This window comes from Pezoporus flaviventris, unplaced genomic scaffold (genome assembly GCF_033815535.1).
Source record: "Pezoporus flaviventris isolate CSIRO_AGI_PZ_B2104156 unplaced genomic scaffold, CSIRO_AGI_Pfla_v1 ptg000083l, whole genome shotgun sequence".
Classification (NCBI taxonomy): domain Eukaryota; kingdom Metazoa; phylum Chordata; class Aves; order Psittaciformes; family Psittacidae; genus Pezoporus; species Pezoporus flaviventris.
Window position 1 is genome coordinate 14,071,951 of NW_026892631.1, and position 7,943 is coordinate 14,079,893.

Genomic DNA, 7,943 nt, shown 5'->3' on the forward strand with positions numbered 1-7,943 from the left:
TGCGATGGGCTATTACACCTCTAGGTCGGTGAGGGAGAGTTTATGGCCTTCCGACAATCAGCTTAGTGGTTTTCAGCTGTATGTCCTTGTGAAGTAATGTGGTTGTGTGTATGAAGTTAAAACAAAGCCCTGACATAGCATAGCCTTAGTTGTCTAAAAGATGGGGGATCTCTAGCAAGAGATTGCCAGAATTTGCAGAAGAATTCTTGTTTGAGAAAAGGTTAGTAATTTTTATATATATACATACATACATACATATGTGGATATATATTTGCAAGCCGCTGGTGTGATACCAAAGGCTGAGGTGAGTTAATGAATTTCAGGCTACAGCTCTGTGGTAATTTTATTTGCACTCGCTTTTGACACCTTCAGTATTGATGCAATATTTGATGGACTGCTGGGAGAAACAGGACATTCTGACACACTGACACCGAGCTCTTTGTTACAGAACAGTGTCTGTAACGTACTCACTCTTTCTTAAGGAGAATCAGGAGTAACTGACTTCCCTTCACCAATGTACAAAGCCAAGGGAAATCACCTGAAGCGTGTTCACACTGTCATAGCAGCCTGAGATCATACTGTGTCCTTCATTAACCACCTCCAGCTAGCAGGTACCATTGTCCTTTAACAGCCAGCAAAGGGAGACAACTCTGACCTTTGGTCAAAGCCGTGGATGTGAGAGGCCAGGCTGCAGCAGTGCCTGCCACAGCTGTTCTGCCTCAACTTACCTATCATTCCTATTTCCTCAATAAAATGTAATCCAAGCTTCTAAACAGCATCATTCTCCCTGTACCTCTCTTCTGCAAGTTACACTGGGCTCACGGTAACATCTGATGATAAAGGGATATTCAGATACCAAACTATGAGGTTTCTGTTCTCACTAAGTGCTATCTAGTACTCTTAAAGGTATAGAAGTAGTGCCGTGTTTGCCTGTAAGCTCACTGCTTGGAGACCGAGTGACCCGCGCTGCATGTGCACCAGGAGGTGTGAAGCAGAGCCGGGGAGGGGGTTAGGATGCACGACTACTGCAGTGGGCTTGTGGTGCTCCTTCTTCTTAGAAATGCTGTAGACTGAACCATAGATGATCCTTTGGTCACAGCAGTCAGCAACAGCTCTCAACTCTTGTTTGCCTTGCCTTTGTGTGGCTAAATTAGCATTTTAGTTCAAACAGGAGCATGCATCTCCTGCCTGTCCCCACCTACTGTGCTACGGTCCACGGCAGTGAGCAGGCACAGCAGGAAAACAAGGTTGCTTTTGGATGAAGCTAACCCGGATGATCCACTGCAGCTGACTCACAAGCCACACAGCTGGACTAATGCTGGCCTGAAAGAAACCCTCATGAAACGTGTAGTGTCCACACTGACAACTGTCCAGCTCCTCCTGGGCGGCACTACTTGCTAGTGCAGGAAAAGAAACCTAAAGCCCAAAACATTTCTACACAGCTCTGATGAGCCTCTCTGATCAGTTCTGAGCCCCTCCTGAGCGCGAGTCCAGCACCTTAATTCTTTAAAAAGAATAAGAAGTGAAATAGCAGCACAACATCGGTAACAAGAATGACTGTTGGAACGAGACGATCTTAAGGTCCTTTCCCACCCTAACTATTCTATGATTCTACATCCTCAGCCGTTCTCTCAAAACTGAGTAAGGATTTCAGTATCAGCCCAACTGCTGAAGCATTCCACTATCCAAAGGACATTGTTAGACCCAGGAAAAAAGCCATCCTAGGCTTACTACACATTCTAACAAGTAATGGCAACAAGTCCATAGCAGCTCGGCTGCAGTGCTCAGCTTCAAGGGGCTAAGGCTCCTCGGAGTCACTACTCACCTGAGAGAGACTGCACCCCTGCTTCTGTGGCTTCTATGGACAAGCCTGACCCAGAGGCTGTGACAGAGGTGTGCAGGATGTGAGGCTCCTCACCCGTATCCCATGTAGTTCAGAGAGCTGTGACGCCATGGAGAACTGGAGTGCCACGGGCAGTACCGGTCTGCTGAGATTGCACTGTTTATACATTCCATCATGGACCCTCGGAGAATTAAAGCAAAGCTGTGGACCAGAACCCATGGTTTTGGACTTGTTTTTAATTGAGAATTTGAAATACAATCTGTCCACATCTAGCCCAACGCTGCTGTTCCACTGCCCTGCTGTTGTGCACTGTGCACATAGCAAAGGAGGAAAGCAAGGACAGTAAAGGCACTTGAACTAAACAAAAAGCTGCATCCTCTCTCTACAGGCCATAGATGCAGCCACTTACCTTCTGCCTTGCTGCCTCTGCCAACAGATGCCAAGATTTAAGGTGAGAAATGATCAGGATTAAACAACTGCAAAGGTCTGAAATTCTCTGAAGCTAAGCTGCTCACAGATACAACCTTGCATCGGTCTTCACCACCATGCTTCCAAGCACACCTTACTATTCCCATGAAATGAGAAGCTCTAAGTGACTTTCGAGTCACTCCTGTTGATTCTTTACCTGATGCTGGGTATTAGAACACCTTAATACTAGCAATGGCCCCAGGTGGCTCCCTGCTAAGCATCCAGCATGCAAAGCACGCACATGTTAAACGAAAGGAAGTATTTTTTTCCCCACACAAAGTACTGCTGGAGTAATGGATTGCATTGCTCAGCACAGTGTGCAGGTCAGACAGACGAGAGGTTTGGGAAGAGGACTCTGAGTTCAGAGGGTTAGTAAACACAGTGGTCAGGATGCAACCTACAGCACAGGACTTAAGCCACTCCTCGGCAGAAGCTGTGGACAACCAAATCTCTGTGTTGTTGCTTACACTCCTTCCCAAAACTTTGCTGCAGGCCTGTCCTAGGAGGAAAACCACAGACGGCTAAGGCTTGACTCGATGGCTATTCTGATAGTCCTGCTGCCCCTCCCTGATAAAGGAACACTGCATTTTAGTTTAGCCTAAAAAGCATCCTGACAAGCACTGGAGTGCATGAGTCAAACCTTTTCGGTTGCACCCTGCAATAAAGGAAGGGTTATTAGGCCTGTGCAGGGCAGACATCATGACCTTGCGCCTGCCTTTCCCTGATACTGCTGCCCGTGCCGTGGGCTGTCAGCACAAGGGACCTCCTGTTCCCTGTGTGTCTTGTCCCCAGGCAAGCCACGTTTCAAGCTGGCTCACATCAGAAAGACCCTGTGCTGGCCCCGAGAGCTGCGTCTCGAGCCCATGTCTCCCAGTGACTAGCACGTATTTCCTGTGCAGTTGCTACACAAAGATACTCAAACTAAGGGGAAAAGCAGGATGAGATCTTACTCAACATGATGGAAAGATGAGGAAAAGGGCTACAAGAAGCACAGTGGATTATGTGGCGACTTAGGGTTATCTGTGTATACTGTACACTTCATAAAGTCCCAGGATCTTGGCTAGATAACCAGATTATAGCATCTCACCTCCATATTTCAGTGACAATTACATTTTGTATCTACCAAAGCAATCCAGTCTGACCCAGTACAGGTACTGCAGAAGCGTGGGAGAGAGCATGGGTGGTTTCTACATCAGAGTACCTGCTCTCAGAACATAATTACTGTTACACATGGTTAGTGATCTCAATGCTGTATTCTTGGAGGCCTTCACCAGGTCACAGTCCATGTGCAGTGCCTTTTCCAACCCTATTCTCTGCAATGTCAGGTTGCCCAAGGCAACAGATTGCTCTTAAGTTTACTCTGAAGACTTCTTTAAATAACCAGATATGGTATGAAGCAGTGACAGTGAAATACTCCTCAGGTATGGTTATCTTTTCTATATTCTGGCACTGGTGCTTAAGAGATGGAGAAGAGCAGGGTGCAGCTTCTGAAGAACTCAGCAGCCCCAGGGAGGGATGGTGCAAGAACCCCTGGTCCTTCCAGGTCCTACTGGCTCTCAGCAACTTGCTCCTGTTGCATTCCACTGCTTAGAGGTTAAAGGCTTCCTTTTGCTTTTGGCACACAAGCACCAGCAGGAGAGACTATTGTCTGTCCACAGCACAGCCAAGAGCAAGGAATTAACAAAGCCTGGATTAAATTCAAAGGGCAGCACTAATAAATGTCCCCCATAAAAAACACATAATTAGATCTTTGCAGGCCAATTATAGGTTTCTAAATAAGAAAGTGCAAAGCCAGTGTCCACAGGTTAAAAAGAACTCCATTTCCAAGCTGCTCCAGCTGGACAGCAATGCCTCCTGCCGGCAGCATTCCCAGCACCCATTAGTCAGGAGCCTCGCAGCAGCTTTCTAACAAGCACATATTCCTCACTCATGCTCCCTTTCTCCCACACCACTGTCACCCAGGGAACAGCTCCCGTGGGGAGAGCCAAGCGAACACAACTTAAACGCTGTGCCTCTGTGGTCAGTGGTCTGGATATTAATGGTGTTCTTCACACCGCTTGGAAAGGCTCAAAACACGCCTCCTTCCCTCAGAAAACACTGCCTGTTCCACACTCCTCATGAATCACAATGTAAGACTGAAAGTTAACAGGCAGGAAAAAAAATACCTGTTGTCACCAGCCAAATAAACCATCATCTCCACACTGGCTAGTGATTGCGGTGATCCGATTTGTCCAGAGATGGAACTAGAAGGCTGCCAATGCCTACTGCCAATGATTTTAAGCAGCAGCTCCTTGAAAGCTAATCACCTTATAGCGTCAAATACAACCAAGATGCAGACTGGAGGACTGTCCAATACGCCCCGGACCTTCAGAAGAACCCACCACCACTTCAACCCAGCCATTTCATAGAGTGCCCAAACCCTGGACACTGGAGCTCCCACCCTTGAGAGCTGAGCAAGAAGAACGTTGGAAACCTGTTCCTAAACACGCGCAGCACAGACCAGGCGCAGCCGCGCATTTAACGCGTCCTACAAAGCGGATCAGAGCTCCATCCAGCGGTCAAGGCCCCCACCCGCACCTCAACAGGACAGGCTCAGCAGGTGAAACCCAGGGCAAGTTCCTCCAGGCTCCCTGAGCCCTGCTTTCCCCCTGAACCAAGAGCTCGCTCGGTTCTCCCCGCCGCAGAGGAGGACTGGGAAGCTCACATATCCCTGCAGCGTGAAACATCCAAGGGCATCAAATGCGCAACAGCAGAACGCTCTTGAACGGGGATCAGAATCGCAGGCCCTGCTCAGCACTGCGGGTCCAGCATCTTGGCTCAGCAGAGGCAAGTACTTCCAAAGCATCTATGCTTATTTTCCCATCTTGATCTCTTGCACATCTCTGCACCGGCAAAGGAGTCAAGCTCAGGCGAATCGTAAAGGAAATGAGTAATAAAGAACTGCCCATGAGAACTGGCTGAATCACGTCATTACTTGCATCAACCACCCCTTCACGTTTGGGATTTTTGCCCGTTTTCCCTGCATAAGAAAAGAAAGTTCTCTAACTGTGCTCCATCCTCTTCTGGTAACTTTCAGGTACCACTTGTATCAATTGCAGAGAAAGTTCCCTTCCTGCTTCATGACACTTACTAGATCCAGGAGGTCCAAATAAGCAATCCCTATCATGGGACCAGTGAAAACCACAGAGTCCTTTATGCTAGATTTCTGCCTGCCTAACTACAGCACACAAGTGGGAGGCAGGACTAGCATGGTAGCAAGAGCCTAAAGAGCAGCTGGCACAAACCCCAAGGGATCGTGTCTTACCCACTCTGCTGTTCGTCACACAAATGGGGTGGAATACTTGGGACGAATGGTGCCACGGATGATGGCCATGGGAGCAGCAGCTCAGGGAACGTATCCCTCCCCTCCTTCCCACCCCAGGGACTCCCGTTTCTGGAATTTCTGTTGTTAAAAGAAGTTCAGTTGAGTTCTGTACGATTCCCAAAATGGTGCAGGGACACAGGAAGTGGGTGTGATAGGGGAGCCTGTCACACACACACAAGGAAGTCTTTGACACCTGAAAGACTTCTACTCATGAGCATTTTAGCAAGAATCTCAACTTGTCCAGCCAGGTAGGCTTCTGCAGCCTCTTCCTTATCACCTGCCCTTTGCCCCACTCCATGTCAGAACAGCAGCAGACTCCCTCCATCCCTACCTCAACCTTTTCTATTACTCTATCATTCCAGCCTTCATCTTCCCCCACAATATGCACTATTCAGAGACCTGAGAGCAAGGTTCTCCATCAGCCATTTGCACATCAGGCTGACATCCCACGCCGCTTCGCAGCTCCCTCATGCAAGTCTCCCCATCTTTATTTCATCACGTTCCTCTCCACCTCTCCCCTTACTGTCACAACCTTCACGTCTGGTTCAGTCTTTGGTTCAGCTGCCACAGCAGTAATCTGAAGAAGTATTAGGAAGCTATGCCTTATCAAAAAGGTGAACAAAATGACCTTCCTTCTGGCACGGACACTTATTCTGGCTCTATGGGCCCATGCTCACTATAGGGAGGCTGGAATCTGTTGGCCACCTCCAAACAGCAGCCTCAAAGATACTCAGTCCCAAGAAGATGCACGTGATCTCAGTGCTTGGGAAAGATGGGGAGCGAAGGATGCAACATGAGCTCTTCAGCAACCTGAGAATCTACGTGGAGATGGGTAGGGAAGAAAAGGAGGTTTATAAAGGCAGAGAAGTTCCTGACAGCACTTGGAACTGACTGGGCAGGAGAGAATAAAACCTAATCACTGCCACAGAGCTTAAGCAGCTTGGCTTTCTAAAAGCAATGGTAGCTCAGAAGTAAATGCACAGAAATACGTTAAAGCATCAAAGCACATCCAACATGTCAAAAGTGAACAGGAAAAGATTAGTGTCCCCTGAAACAGAAAAAAGCTTTCTGTTTGCCTCCTTAAAGAAAAAGTGGTCTGACTCATCTTTGTCCAGAGTTCACAACTACCGAAACCCTACAAGAGGAACAGGCCACATTGCATTACTCAAGGTCCTTCACCTTTTCCATACTAGAATGGAACAGTGAGTGAGTTTTGACCACCTTAACTCATCTCAAATAAGACAGCAAGAACCAGATTACTTCAATTATGTGCGGACCTTCCAGGCAACGCCATCCTTTACAAGTGCAATCTCTGAGTTTCCCATTCCTGTTTATTTTCCACCTTTCAAACGTCTACTCCCCACTCCCCTCCCCCCCCCCCCCCCCCCCCCTTATTTTCAGGAAAGGATACTATCTTTACACAAAGTACAGCCTAAGGAATGGCAAGGATGCTAGTGTTTTGTAAGAGTGCGTTCAGGATTAACCTTATAAAGAGAAACCCAGAGATAAAAGCTGCTTATCAGGGCAAGATGCTTTGGCATTCCCAGCTAGAAGATACCAAAGCAGCGTAAATCAAAGCTTAATCCCCAGGAAAAAAAAAAAGGAAGAGGATTGGTTTTTTCTTTGTTTTTTGACCCTACTGACATTTCAGAACAGTGCTTCCAAAACAGCTTCCAGCACCAGGTTACAGGTCAAGGAAAGTCTAATTCTTACCTTGTTTTCACGGTTTATGTTGATAAAACTTGCCTTTCTGGATCAGGGCCTTAGTCCCTAAAGAGCTGTATCTCTGCAACAATTGCACAAAAGTACCCCTAAACAACCAAACGCAACCCAGGGAGAAGACAGGATTCCAGCAGCCTCAGGTTTCACACACCAAAACAGTCCTAAAATGATCCCTTGAGGAATGGTGCAGATCTTCAAGATTTACTTAAAACACCAGGGCAGACACACAGTTTTGCATTGGTTTGCTCTTTAATGAACTCCCACAGTGACCACTGTACACCCGATGCTCCTGTTGAAGTCAAGCACCCCAGCTCCTTTTATCAGGCATTCCTAAATTGTGGTTCCCAAGGAGCACTTGCTACCCAAGGGATTCAAGTGGAATTCCCACCTCAGGGTTATGTACACAGGGGCCTGCTGCGTGATCACAAGCCAAGAGCCTGGAAGTGAGCAAGCACTGAGCAAACAATCACACACACACACACACACAGAGGTTATGCTGGGGTCCAGCTGCACATCCAGACCTGGCTTATCTCCCAGCATATACCA